Genomic DNA, 15,292 nt, shown 5'->3' on the forward strand with positions numbered 1-15,292 from the left:
CTGACAGCTCAGAGCCTGGAGCCTGCTTCGGATTCTGGGTCTCCCTCTCTCTCTTTCCCTCCCCTGCTCGCACTCTGTCTCTCTCTTTCAAAAATAAGTAAAACAATACAAAAAGAATAAAAAATAAAATAACCTAAGTCATGAGTTTATATTGATATTTCCAATATGAATTTATGATTAAACTGTATAATTTATTTGATTTTATACTAGCATCTCTCTTTTATCTTCGGTGGAAAAATCCTTATTTTTAACAACATTATCATAATTATTAGGCTTCTCCTGTGTGTGTGAGAGAAAATAGTAATACTAATATCACTAAGACTACTAAAAGCAGTTTAAGATTTTTTTAAGAGCACTTTGCCCTAAGGGTATATTCCACTGGGTTTGTGTCATTAAAACACTGTATTTTAAAGCAATTTGAATAAATTATTTCTCACTGTGAGAGAATGCCACCATCTGATGCATGAGTGCTTCTAATTGGTATAACCCAAATTACATCCAAAACCCCGGCAGCAAAGGAGCCTTTTATCTTTCCAGACGGTGCACACTGAAATGGGTGTTGAACAAGTCAGTCTGACACATCTGCCTTTATAAGGCTATAGGTAAGTGCTTCAAAGTTATGTGCTAAAAGGTTAGTGGGGTAGAGGTTAGTTGGGTAGAGGATCAGGAAGTGTAGTGATCATTTAGAATACCTGCTTGGGGGAGGTGAGGGGAAATGCACTCAAAGAAGCATAGATTTCCAATCAGTGTTCAGGACCCGTCTGAGACAAGAGTCTGCATTCCTAATGGCCTTGTGTGCGTGATGGCATCTGGCAGCCCAGGTAAGAGCTTGAGAGGAGAGTGGGCTTTGCAGTGGTGGGAGGATAAAAGAACAGGGGGCTCAGGATGCTAAGGTGCTGGCAACAGAGAAACTGATGTGATACACCATGAAGCTCTAGAAAAGAGAGGATGTTAAAAGAGACAGAAAAATAATGATAAGCGCTTGCAATAAGCCAGGCACTGTCCTAAGCACTTTACATATGCTAATTCACTGAAACCTTACAACATGTTAAGGCAAGTATTGTTATTATCATCCCCATTTTACAGGTAAGGAAACTGAGACCCTGAGAAGTTAATTTGAACAAGGTACACATATAGTAAATGGCAGAATTAGAATTTAAACCTAGAAGACTGGCTCCACAGAAGGGAGCAGTAAGACGTGCTTAACCTGGCAAAAATTATAAAAGCTGTAATACCTATAACTGGTGGGGATATAGATTAAAAAGTGCTCTTGCACATTGCTGGTGGACATTGGAGTATTACAGTCATTTTAGAAACGAATCTGGTAACAACTGTTAATATTAATATATTTCATTTCCCCAGCAACTCTGCTCCCGGGAATCTATTCCATAGGAATGAAGGTACTAGTAAGTAAGGACATGTGTAAAAGGATGTTTTATCGCAGCATTGCTCATAGTTGCAAAACAAAACAAAACAAAACAAAACTGGACGCCAAGTGAAAGCCTGCCAATAGGAGAATGGCTGAATGAATGATAATATGTCCATACCACAAAAGTTATGCAGCCATTAAGAAGGTTCCATTGGGGCTATACCAGGTGACATGGGTGAGTTCCATGAAGTATTGTGAATTGAAAAAAAAAAAAAAATCAAAAGCCAAAATTGCTAACACAAGAACTGGAATAAATTTGAATATGATCATTTTGCAATCTCTAATAAGTTAATCTAAGCATCAATCATCATGGCTACTAACATCACAAAAATTGTCAATGAGGTTTTTGTGCTTCCTGAGGGAAGAATATATCATTATCTGTCTATGAAGTAGTAATAAAAGTTGGACTTGAATTTGACTAAGCCTCTGGAGCCAACTATAAGCTTATAGCAAATAGAAGAGGGCACATTAAATTAGACTATGGGAATACAATCACTGAAATCATGACTGTGGGATATGCTACAGGACAAATGTCCCGTTTTCTTCAAGAAATAAAGAAAAAGTGATGGAATGGGAAGCTATAGATCTAAAAGGGAATCAAAAGACATCAAACAAATTGTTTTTTAAAAAGTCATGTATGATGTTTACTGGACAATTGGAAGTCTGACACTGATTGGATATTAGGATTTTATTTATTACTTTTGTTAATGGTTTTGTGGCTTAAAAGAATTCTTATCTTGGGGTGCCTGGGTGGCTCAGTTGGTTCACTTAGCTGACTCTTGATTTTGGCTTATGTCATGATCTTGCAAAGCCTGCTTGGGATTCTCTCTCTCCCTCTCTTTATACCCCTCCCCTGTTCACACTCTTTGTCTCTCAAAATAAATAAATAAACTTAATAATAATAATAATAAAAGAACCCTTATATTTTAGAGATGCATTTGAATTATTGACATGAAATGATATGATGTCTGGAATTTGCTTAAAAAGAATAAGAGGGCAGGGGTGCCTGGGTGGCTCAGTTGGTTAAGCGTCTGACTTCGACTCAGGTCATGATCCCGTGGTTGGGGAGTTTGAGCCCCACGTCCGTCTGGCTCTGTGATGACAGCTCGCAGCCTGGAGACTGCTTCGGATTCTGTGTCTTCCTCTCTCTCTGCCCCTCCCCACTCAGGCTCTCTTTCTCTCTGTCTCAAAAATAAATAAACATAAAAAAATAAAAGGAATAAGAGGGCAGAGTGAGTGGGGATATCGATAAAATGAGATTGGCTCTATGTTGATAATTGTTGAAACTGGGTAATCGCTACATGGTGTTCATTATACTATTCTCTTTACTTTTTTTATATATGTTTAAAATTTTCCCATGATAATTTTTCTAAAATGTTATGGGAGGGGTGGTAGATATATTCCATTTGTCCCTCCAGATCTCCTCCCACCCTTCCCCCCATACTCTCTGCCTGGGAAGCTGACCTCTATGGATAGAATCAATGGGCTCCTGTGCCCTGTGTTAGGTTTGTAAAATGGGATACCCATAGGAGATGGAAGGAAGGAGAGTGAGGTTGGGGTTTTTCATTTCCCAGGCTCCCTCCCTGATGAGTCACAGTGAGCTGGCTGCCTCCTTTAATGAACCACAAGTCTCAGCTCCTGCCAGGGTGCTCTCCACCCATCCCTTTTTGCTGCTCATCCCTCTTCTTGCCCTATCCCTAGTGGTTTCCCTAGACCCTGCCCATGCTTTTATAAATAATCTCTTATTAAACTCTTCTCCAATTACCCATTTTGAGCATGCCATCTGTTTCTTGATGGGCGCCTGTCTGATACCAGAAGGTAATCGGCAGCAATAAGTAGAATCAGGGGAAGAAGCCCAGAGTAGTGGGGAGGAGGCAGCACAGGGGATTGAAATGAGAGGAGAAGTAGCTGAGGGCAGAGGTTAGCCAAAATATACAACAACCCGTAGACTACAGACACTGAACAAGCTAGTACTGATACATCCCGGCTCATTCTCAGCCCTGCCTGAGTTGGGTTCAGATCTGTAGGACAGGACTGGTTGGGTTATTTGAACTCAAGTTTTCCCAGATGGTTGGGGCCTGGTGGTTAGCAGGACCCTCAGATTCTCTTATCCCAGGGGAATCTCAGCTGCCAGCAGGGGCCCTGGTACAGCTGGAAAGCCTTAGTGGCCTCTGAGAAAACAGCCCTTAAGTTTTCCCCAGGGAGCTGGGGTGGGAAAGGTAAGTGGTGGCTCCAGTAAAAGATAGTGCTCAGGCTACAAAATCTAAACCTGGGGGCGGGGCATGCCTCCTCCCCATGCTGACAGCCTGGTCCCATGCAGCAAAGGAAACTGAGCCAGTGGGAAGTGGGGTGGGTAATGCTACAAAGATCATGTGGTTCCCTAACTCTGTTGAGCCGATGTATCTTTTTTTTAATGTTTGATTTTTGAGAAAGAGAGACAGAGAGACAGAGTGCGAGTGTGGGAGGGCAGAGATAGAGGGAGATGCAGAATCCGAAGCAGACTCCAGGCTCTGAGCTGTCAGCACAGAGCCCAGCGAGGGGCTCAAACTCACAGACCGAGAGACCATGACCACAGCCGAAGTCAGAGGCTTAATTGACTGAGCCACCCGGGCACCCCAAGCTGCAGTGTCTTTTAAAATGCTTTAATTTGAGGGCGCCTGGGTGGCTCAGTCAGTTAAGCATCCAGCTCTTGGTTTTGGCTCAGGTCATGATCTCATGGTTCATGAGTTCATGTCCTGCTTCAGGCTCTGCATTGAAAATATGGAGCCTGCTTGGGATTCTCTCTCTCCCTCTCTCTCTGCCCCTCTCCTGCTTGCACGCTCTCTCTGTCTCAAAATAAATAAATAAACATTAAAAAATAAAATATTTTAATTTTAAAATACATACATTTAACGTTCTATATAGTTCAAAATGGCTCAGAAATAAAAGCTATAACCAGATACACAATTAAAGCTCTCCCTCTAATGCCTGCCCCATCTGCCCAGTCCCCTTCCTCCCCAATTAAACAGCCACTGTAACCTTTCAGAGGTTAAAAATAAATTTTTTTTTAGTGTTTATTTTTGAGAGAGAGAGAGAGAGAGAGAGAGAGACAGAGTGCAAGTGGGGTAGGGGCAGAGAGAGAGGGAGACACAGAATCTGAAGGAGGCCCCAGGCTCTGAGCTGTCAGCACAGAGCCCAATGTGGGGCTCAAACTTGTGAACTTCCAGATCATGACCTGAGCCTAAGTTGGACACTCAACCGACTGAGCCACCCAGGCACCCCATAATGTTTATTTATTTATTTATTTATTTTAAAATGTTTTTATTTATTTTTGAGACAGAGAGAGACAGAGCATGAGCAGGGGAGGGGCAGAGAGGGAGACACAGAATCCGAAGCAGGCTCCAGGCTCTGAGCTGTCAGCACAGAGCCTGACATGGGGCTTGAACTCACGGACTGTGAGATCATGACCCGGGCCGCAGTCGGACGCTTAACCGACTGAGCCAACCAGGCGCCCCCCCCCCCCCATTATGTTTATTTTTGAGAGACAGAGAGAGAGAGACAGAGCGCAAATGGGAGAAGGGCAGAGAGAGAGGGAGACATAGAATCTGAGGCAGTCTCCATGCTCTGAGCTGTCAGTACAGAGCCTGACATGGGGCTCGAATTCACGAACTGTGAAATCATGACCTGAGCCAAAGTTGGACACTTAACCGACTGAGCCATCCAGGCACACTCTATTCCAGACATTTTTTAATGTATATGGATATACATCCTTACTTTTCTCCTTTTAACATGATGTATGCTCTCTTCTGCTTCTTCTCTTAAAAACATGTTAGAGCTCTTTCCATACTGATACACATAGAGCTTCCTGGTTCTTTTGTTCCAGCCATGTGGTATTCCACTGTATGGTAATGTACTTAATTATCACTGGTGATAGAAATTTAGGTTGTTTCCAATCTTATGCTATTTTTTAAAATTTTTTAAATGTTTATTTATTTTTGACAGAGAGAGAGAGAGAGAAGGAGAGAGAGAGCACGCATGAGCGAGGGAGGGGCAGAGAGAGAGGGAGACACAGAATCCAAAGCAGGCTCCAGGCTCCCAGCTGTCAGCACAGAGCCTGACGCGGGGCTCGAACCCACAGACCGCGAGATCATGACCTGAGCTGAAGTTGGACACTCAACCGACTGAGCCACCCAGGCACCCCTCCAATCTTATGCTATTAACAATACACATATTGTATGAATGAGTGAGCAAATGGATAACTTTGTACATGGATCATTTTCCATGTCTACTAATGTATGTGGGGTCAATTCCTAGAAGTAAAATTACTGGGTCAAAGATCATACACTCTTATGATTTTGACAGATACTGCTAAATTGACTTTCAGCAAGGTTGTGGCAGTTAACACAGGACGGTTGTGCCAAGGACCCTTAAAGACAGCAATGGCAGGGGTAGGATGTCCTCTGTGGTTGCTTCAATTGAAGTTAGTGCCCCATGGGGTCCATCTACCCAGCCGGGCACTGTCACCAAAACCTCTTTGATCCTGACATTCCTAAATCCAGGCCGACCTTCTATATTAGTTTTCTATGGCTGTGTAGCAAATTATCACAAACTTAGTGGCTTAAAACAACATGAATTTATAACTCACAGTTTCATGGGTGAGGAATCCTGGCCCAGGTTAGCTGGGTCCTCTGCTCACGGTCTCATTGGGCTGAAATCAAGGTGTCAGCCAGATGGGGCTATGATCTCATGTGAGGCTCAGAGTCTCTTCCAAACTCTATTAGGTTGCTGGCAGAATTGATTTTCTTTCTTTCTTTCTTTCTTTCTTTCTTTCTTTCTTTCTTTCTTTCTTTCTTTCTTTCTTTCATTTATCTATCTATCTATCATCTATCTATCATCTATCTGTTTATGTTAAGTAATTTCTACATCCAACGCGGGGCTCAATTTCATGATCCAGAGATCAAGAGTCCCATGCTCCCCTGACTGAGGCAGCCAGGTGCCCCCAGGATTGATTTTCTTAAAGTCGTGGATTAAGATCCCAATTCTCTTTCTGGCTTTTGGTAGGGGGATCGCTCAACATCGACAGACTGCCCTCAGGGCCTAGCCATGTGGCTTTCTAACATGGTAGCCATATTGGCAAAACTGGCAGGAGAACTTCCCTCTAGTCTGCTATGGCAGGATCTGGTGTGACATAACCTAATCAACGGAATGATTATCCCACCATATTCACAGATCCTGCCCACACTCAAGGGGAGGGGATGAATCAAAGTATGTATGCCAGGGACTGAGAATCTTAGGGGCTATCTTAGAATGTTGTTACCACACCTGCAATTGTTCCTGAGCCCAGCTTTGCTCAGCTCTTAGCGTCAGCCTGAATTCTGGGGCTCCATGTAACCCCCTCTCCATCCTTGTGTCCACCAGGGCCCCTCCTGCTGAGACCATGCCTCAGTTCCCTGGTTTCTGGCTGCATATCAGTATTTTTTGGAAAACAAAATTGTCTTGCCAGGTGGCTCTCAGCTGCCTACCTCCAGCACTACTTGTCCCTGCCTCAGCCAACCCTTGAAGTTTGGTTAGCCCTTCTGGGGTAGGATTCAGAACCCAGAGGCAGCACAGACCAAACACTAAGCCATGCCAGTCACCTCCTCACCTCTCCTCCCTTTCTTCTTCCTCTAAATATTCAATCTTGAAGGGGGTCCACACCGATTTATTAATGCCAGTATCTTCATGGTCATGTATTTAAAATGTATTTCTGTGGGGCACCTGGGTGGCTCAGTTGGTTAAGTGTCCGAGTATTGATTTTGGCTCGGGTCATGATCCCAGGGTTGTGGGACTGAGCCCTGAGTGGGACTCCACGCTGAGTGTGGAGCCTGCTTAGGATTCTCTCCCTCCCTCCCTCTCTTCGTCCCTGTTCCGAGCCTGCACTCTCTCTGTCTCTCTCTAAAGTAAAAATTTTAAAGAAATGTATTTCTCCCGGATATTTTGGTTCTCACACAGTCCTCTTTAGAATCTGAATGCTTCAATTATCAGTACAATTCCTTTTCATCTTAAGACATTATTTCCTAAAGTTCTTAGATGTACCAAAAAGAGATATTAGTTACAAGAGTCTCTCTTCAAGAGTCTCTTCTTCCATCCCCACCTCTCCAGCCCCCACTTTTCTACCAACCTCCCCAATGGAGCACCACAACAGGAGTTACACAGCATGACCAAAGGAAACCTCCTGACTTGACAACGTTTGTTTTGTTTTAGTTTCTGCAACCCTATTTGTAGTGCTAGAGGTATTTTTCCCCCCAAAGAAATATTTTATGAGTCATCAGGAGACCATTATTCTGTAGCCACATCAGAGACCATGGGTAGTTTCTCTCAGAAAATTTCGATATTTTGAAAATTTACCTAGATAGCACTGATGTGTTTTCAGCTGCAAATTCATCTATGGTGCAGATTCAAACTGTTAATCTTTTATATGTAAATCACTATAGTTAAATTACTTAAACACATAGAGCACCAACTAAGATTTTTAAGTCTTTTATGTCTGGGGCTAAGAATAGCAGACACAGATTCTTGTCTTGCCTTTATTGATGACTGCAAATCTTACAAAGGGTAATTTATAAATTACCTTCTTCATAATACATGAAGACTTGCCCTTCAATCATCTGAATGTAAATACAGACATACCCTGCTTTATTGTGCCTCACAGATACTGAGGTTTTTTGTTTGTTTGTTTGTTTGTTTTTTACAAATTGAATGTTTGTGGCAACCCTGCATGAAGAAAGTGTATTAGCACCATTTTCCCAATAACATTTGCTCACTTTGTGTCTCTGTATCACATTTTGGTAATTCTTGCAGTATTTCAAAGTTTTTCATTATTATAACATTTGTTATGGTGATCTGTGGTCAGTGATCTTTGATGTTACTATTGTAATTGTTTGGGGGCACCATAAACATATACGTATACAACAATAATGAAATTAGGCCAATTAATAATGCTACAAGGGGCCTCTAAATATTTAAGTCCCACATCTCTTACTTTTTTTTACTTTGTTTTTGAGCAGGGGGCAAAGCGAGAGGGGGACGGAGGATCCAAAGTGGGCTCCACGTTGACAGCAGTGAGCCCGGTGCAGAGCTCGAACTCATGAACCGTGATACCATGACCTGAGCCGAAGTTGGACGCTCAACCAACTGAACCACCCAGACGCCCCCAACATCTGTCACTTTAAATCAAAGGCTAGGGGCTCCTGGTTGGCTCAGTCAGTGGATCATGCACCTCCTGATCTTAGGGTCGTGAGTTCAAGCCTTGCGTTGGGTGTAGAGCTTACTTAAAAAAAAAAAAGTTTTAAAAAAATCACTAAAAAACTTAACTAAGGGCTAGAAATGGTTAAACTTAGCGAGGACAGTATATCAAAAGGTGAGATAGGCTGAAAACTAGGCCTCTTGTGGTGGCAAACAAGTTAGCCATGCTGTGAATGCAAAGGAAAAGTTCTTGAAAGAAACTGGAAGTGCAACTCCAGTGAACACATGAATGATAAGAAAGCAAAACAACGTCATTGCTGATAAGGAGTAAGTTTTAGTGGTCTGGACAGAAGATCAAACCAGCCATAACATTCCCTTAAACCAAAGCCTAATCCAGAGCAAAGCCCTAACTCTGCAAAATTCTATGAAGGCTTAGAGAGGTGAGGAAGCTGCAGAAGAAAAGCTGGCAAATTTTGTTTCCAGAGGTTTGCTGCAGAGCTTGGTTCATGAAGTTTAAGGAAAGAAGCCTTCTCTATAACATAAAAGTGCACGGCGAAGCAGCAAATGCTGATGTAGAAGCTGCAGCAACTTACCCAGAAGATCTAGCTAAGGTAGTTAATGAAGATGGCTACACTAAGCAACAGATCTTCAGTGTAGGTGAAATAGCCTTCTATTGGAAGAAGATGACATCTAGGACTTTCAGAGGCAGAGAGAAGTCGATACCTGGCTTCAAAGCTTCAAATGCAGCTGGTGACTTTAAATTGAAGCCAATGCTCATGTACTATTCTGAAAATCCTATGGCCATTAGGAATTATGTTAAATCTACTCTGCCTATGCTCTCTAAATGGAGCAACAAAGCCTGGATGATAGCACATCTGTTTACAACTTGCTTTACAAATTTTCTAAGCCCACTGTCGAGACCTAGTGTTCAGAAAAAAAAAGATGCTTTTCAAAATATTACTTCTCATTGACAATGCATCTGGTCACCCAAAAGCTCAGATGGAGATGGACAGTGAAATTAATGTTGTTTTCATGCCTGCTAACACAGCATCCATAGGTCAGCTCATGGATCAAGGAGTCATTTTAACTTTCAAGTCTTATCACTTAAGATATGCATTTCATAAGACCACAGCCGCCACTGATAGTGATTCCGCTGATGGGTCTGGGGAAAGTAAACTGCACATCTTCTGGAAAGGATTTACCATTCTACGTGCCATTAACAACACGCGAGTCGTGGGAAGAGGCCAAAATATCAACACTACCAGGAGTTTGGAAGAAGTGGATTCCAACCCTCATGGATAGTGGAGGGGTTCAAGACTTCAGTGGAGGAAGTAACTGCAGATGTGGTGGAAACAGCAAGAGAACTGGAATTAGAAGTGAAGCCTGAAGAGGAGACTGAATTGCTGCGATCTCATGATAAAACGTTAATGGATGAGGAGTTGCTTCTTATTTTTTTTTTATTTTTTAAAAAGGTTTAATTATTTTTGAGAGAGACAGAGACAGAGACAGAGACAGAGAGGCAGAGAATGAATCCCATGCAGGCTCCACACTATCAGTGTGAAGCCCGATGCTGGGCTTGAACTCACAAACTGTGAGATCATGACCTGAACTGAAACAAGAGTTGGACACTTAACCAACTGAGACACCCAGGGGCCCCAGCCATAAAGTAGTTTTCAATTAATGTATGTACATTGTTTTTTTAGACAATGCTATTATTGCATACTTAATAGACTACAGTATAGTGTCAACAAAACTTTTATATGCACTGGGAAACCAAAAACTTCATTTGACTCACTTTATTGTGATATTTATTGTGATACTGTGATTTATTACAGTGGTCTGAAACCAAACCCGCAATATCTCTGAGGTATGTCTGTAGTAATATCTCTCTCTCTTAGGTGCAAGGAGTGACTTTAGTGAAGGTGGCAAGGGGCACCTGGGTGGCTCAGTCAGTTAAGGATCCGACTCTTGATTTCAGCTCAGGTCATGATCTCACAGTTTGTGGGATCGAGCCCCATGACGGGCTCTGCGCTGACAGAGCTGAGCCTGCTTGGGATTCTCTCTCTCCCTCTCTCTTTGCTCCTCCCCTGCTCGCACACACACACACACACACACACACACACACACACACACACTCTCTCTCTCTCTCTGTCTCTCTCTCTCTCTCTCTCAAAATAAATAAATAAAATAAACATTAAAAATAGCGAAGGTGGCAAAAGGTGCATCTATCTCCCTCTTCTACTGACTTGACACCATGCCTGAAATCATACTATGAGATGTTTTTTCTCTCAGTCCTATAGGCTTTCTGCTTTTTAGGGGTCCCTTTTACTTCATTTAAAAAAAGTAAACATTTTATTCTGAGATCATTATAAAGTTAAACACAGTTGTAAGAAAATAATACAGAGATTCCTGGTATCCTTTACTCACTTTCCCGCAATGCTCACATCTTACAAAACTATAGTACAATATCACAACCAAATACTGACACTGACACAGCCAAGGTATAGAACAGCTGCATCATCACAAGGATCCCTCATGTTGCCCTTTTATGGCCTCACCCATTTCCTTCCCATCCCACTCCTCCTTGATCCCTGGCAACCACTAATCTGTTTTCCATTTCTATGATTTTGTCGAGAAAGCTATATAAAGGTAGTCAGACAGGTAGGCTTTTGAAATTAGCTTGATTCACTCACCACCATTCCCTGGTGATCCATCCAGGTTGTTGCGCATGTCAATACCATATTCCTTTTTACTATTGAGTGTTATTTCATGGTATGGATGTATCACAGTTTATTCATCTTCTGAAGGACATCTGGATTGTTCCAGTGTGGGGCAATTACGAATGAAGCTGCTATAAACATTTATGTACAGGTTTTTGTACGAACATATGTTTTCATTTCACTCATATAAATGCCCAGAAGTACAGGTGGTAGGTCATATGGTAAGTATATATTTAGTTTTTCAGGAAACTGCCAAATTGTTTTCTATGGCGGCTGTATCATTTTACACACCCTCCTCTAAGCAAGATATGAGTGATCTAGTTTCTCTGCATCTCTGCCAGCATGTGATGATGTCACTATTTTTAAATTTCAGCTATTCTGATGAGTTTGCATTTCCCTAAAGGTTAATTTTTTTGTGTGTGTTTATCTGCCATCTGTATATCCTCTTCAGTAAAATGTCTCTTCATGTTTTTAATCCATTTACTAAGTGGATTATTGCTTTATTTTGTTTTTTAAGTACTGAGTTTTGAGAGTTCTTTACGTATCCCTGAGGTTCTGTTTGTTTATTCAGTCTATTTTCTGTTGTTCAGACCGGGTAATTTCTGTTGCTCTACCTTCCAGTTCACTGATTCTTTCTTTTGTCTCTTCTATTCTGCAGTTGAGCCTATCCATTGAGTTTTTAAATTTTGGTTATTTCATCTTTCAGTCTGAAATTTCCATTTGGTTTTTCTTTATGTCTTCTATTTCTTTACTGAGACTTTTTTTTTTCATTTGTGTCAAGTGTATTTGTGATTGCTCATTATTATTTTTATGATGGTTGCCTTAAAAACTTTGTCAGAAAATTTTAATATGTGTTTCATCTCAGTTTTGGCATCTTTTCTTATTTAGCTTGAGATCTTCCTCATTCCTAGTATCATAAGTGATTTTTGATTAAAACCTGGGTGTTTTGGGTATTATGTTATGACTCTATATCTTATCTAAACCTGTTTTAGCTGTTTTTAAAAAATTTTTTTTAATATTTATTTATTTTTGACAGAGAGAGAGAGAGACAGAGCATTAGCAGGGTAGGGGCAGAGAGAGAGGGAGACGCAGAATCTGAAGTAGGCTCCAGGCTCCGAGCTGTCAGCACAGAGCCCGACCCGGGGCTCGAACTCACAGACCACGAGATCATGACCTGAGCCAAAGTCGGATGCTCAACCGACTGTGCCACCCAGGAGCCCCTGTTTTTTTTTAATACAACTCCAACAGGAGAAGAAGGGATCCCCATTACTACCAGGTCAGCATAGAAGTCCTCTCGGTCTCTGTTGGACTGGGAGAGGAAGTGGGGAGGAGTATCTGTTGGAGGGGGCTCCTTATTACTGCTGAGTGGGTGGCAGTTTAGGCTCCCCACTAGGTCTCCACTGACACCCCAAGGAGAGGGTGGCCTCAGTATCACTGAGCAATGGTCAGTGTCCTGAGTCTCCACTAGGGTTCTTCTGATGCTACTTCAGCAGAAAGGATGCAGGGTGGAAGTTCAGGTTCCTCATTACTACCCAGCAGGGAAGAAAGAGCTGGCTCCACAGGTTGCGTTTTCTGATATCATCCCAATGGGTAGGTTGAGGTACCTTGTTCTACCCTGGCAAGGGTGGAATTCTAGGTTTCCCACTTGGCCTTTGCTAGTTATGAGTGGGAGTGGGGCTATAGCTTTCTGTGTGGGTTTAGCTGGAGTAGAGCAGTTGCTGTTGAAAAGTTTTCTCTTCCTATGCTGCTCTTTCTCAATCTTTTGGCTTAGAAAGAGCAGCTTTTGTTGGGCTTTTTTTTTTTTTCTGCACTTGTTTGCATTTCTGGATGTCAGCTTCTAGAGCTACAAATCTGGGATATATGAGTCAAAAAGAAAATCCAGAGAATTCACTACCATGTTGTTCCTGGAGTACTGAGGTCCTTAGCAGGTCCTCCCTCTTCTCTCCATTTTGGGTCTTCTTATGTTTGTTCCATATATAATGTCCAGAGTTTTCAGTTGTACTTATGGGCAGAGTTAAGAAAAGTATGTCTATTCCATCTTCTTGAAAATAGAAGTCCTCAAGTTCTTAAAACTTGTTATTGAAGTATAACATACATACAGAAAAGAGCACATATCTTAAGCATATGGGCCAACGAATTTTCACTAATATACCATGTAAATAGAACGCAGGTCAAGAAACAGAATACAATCAACCCCCCCTTAGAAGCCCCTTCATGCCCCCTCTGAGCACTAGCCTCAGCTGCAAAGTGAACCACTATCCTAACTTCTGACAGTATAGACTGCTGCAGCTTATTTTTGTACTTTATATAATGGATTCCTTTAAAAAAAAAAAGGGGGGGGGTGTCTGGGTGGCGCAGTCAGTTGAGAGTCCAGCTCTTGATTTCGGCTTGAGTCATGATGCCAGGGTCATGGTATTGAGCCCCTCGTTGGGCTCTGTGCTGGATATAGAGCCTGCTTGAGATTCTCTCTCTCTCTCTGTCTCTCTCTCCCTCTGCCCCTCTCCCCCACTCACACACACACACACTCTCTCTCTCTCTCTCTGTCTAAAATTAAAAAAAAAAAAAGGAAATACCCTTGAAAGACTTAATGCCATATGATGACATTGACTAATATCTTATCATGGGTTAGTTTATCATATAATTTTCCTTATGTTTAATAACAAATTCATTAAAAAATAATTGATATTATAATATACTTTAAAGTTTATAACCTTATATCATCTGTTCCTCACATATTCTTATGAGGTAGATTATATTATTATCCTCATTTAATGTGAGAAAATTGAGTCTCAGAGAAGTTAAATAATTTGTCTAATGTCACCCAGATAATAGGCAGAAAGACTGAAAAGCTTCGGGAGAAAGAGACCTTCTTTACTGCCCGGGCCATATATCAATTTTAGAGAAGCTTCTGATTGGCTCTGCTTTGGCCATGTGACCACCAAATGCCTGTCAAGGAGGAAACAGGGCACCATGATTGACCTGCCCACCAGGATCATGTGGAATTGAGGAAAGGATCTTCAAAGTGACCCAGAGAAAGAAATGGGAAACCATGCTAGACAAACAGAACTTCAGTTACCATAGTCCCAATGAGGACAAAACCAATGCTACCTATTTCTTGATTTTTATGGAAATGTTAAAATAACCAAAATCTCACTCTCTCTTCCTATATCCATATTTTTATGACTCATTTTAACATTCTGTAATCACATTCAGAATCACATTCTGTAAAATTTGGAATGGACTATAGAAAAGTTATCTCATCATATAGATGAGGAAAAGGAGGCTAAAAAGAAAAAGCTTGGTCTAATTTCATATAGATACTTGCTTTGTGGTTTTTCGTCCATTTTTATTTATTATAAGAATAATTTTATGAGCTTAACCATTTTCGGATAAAAAACTATGCCAAATGCAAGATGAGTAAGTTCTAGAAAACTACTGTAACAACATAGCACCTAAAATTAAATTTGTTAAGAGGATAGATCTCCTGTTAAGTATTCTCACCAGAAAAAACCACCCAAACCAGAAAACATCACAAAAGAACACAGGGAAATTTTTGAAGGTGGTGGATATGTTTAGTATTGGTTACGGTGATGGTACTATAGGTATATGCATATATTCAACGCCATCATGACGTATATGCTAAATGTATGAAATTTTTGTACATCAGCTATAATTCAATAAAGCCAAAAAAGGGAAAATGATTCTATAACCTTAATATTTTCATGCGTATTCCAATCTTTATCAAGACATACCATATCGACAGCTGTGATCATGTTGTACACTGGCTTTCAAACAAATGATAAAAGGCCACATATACATTATCTTCTAGCAACGATTAGAATATTTCTATGTTGCAAAGCGTGCAGGTAAGTGGCCTAAACCTGCCACCTGGTAAGAGATGGAAAGCCCCCTGCACAGTGGTGAGAGCTCTTGCTTCTCT

At 41.4% G+C, this 15,292-nt stretch overlaps 1 long non-coding RNA gene across 1 annotated transcript; it reads left to right on the forward strand.

Annotated features, from left to right (window-relative positions):
- The first annotated feature begins 535 nt into the window (after positions 1-535).
- Positions 536-14,631, forward strand: LOC109248034 (uncharacterized). The gene is made up of 3 exons (XR_002071918.2): positions 536-602; positions 1,363-1,400; positions 14,178-14,631. It is a non-coding gene; the product is annotated as an uncharacterized LOC109248034 (long non-coding RNA).
- Positions 14,632-15,292: the final 661 nt, after the last annotated feature.

Source organism: Panthera pardus, unplaced genomic scaffold, assembly GCF_024362965.1.
Source record: "Panthera pardus isolate Hobbes unplaced genomic scaffold, ASM2436296v1 HiC_scaffold_27, whole genome shotgun sequence".
NCBI lineage: Eukaryota > Metazoa > Chordata > Mammalia > Carnivora > Felidae > Panthera > Panthera pardus.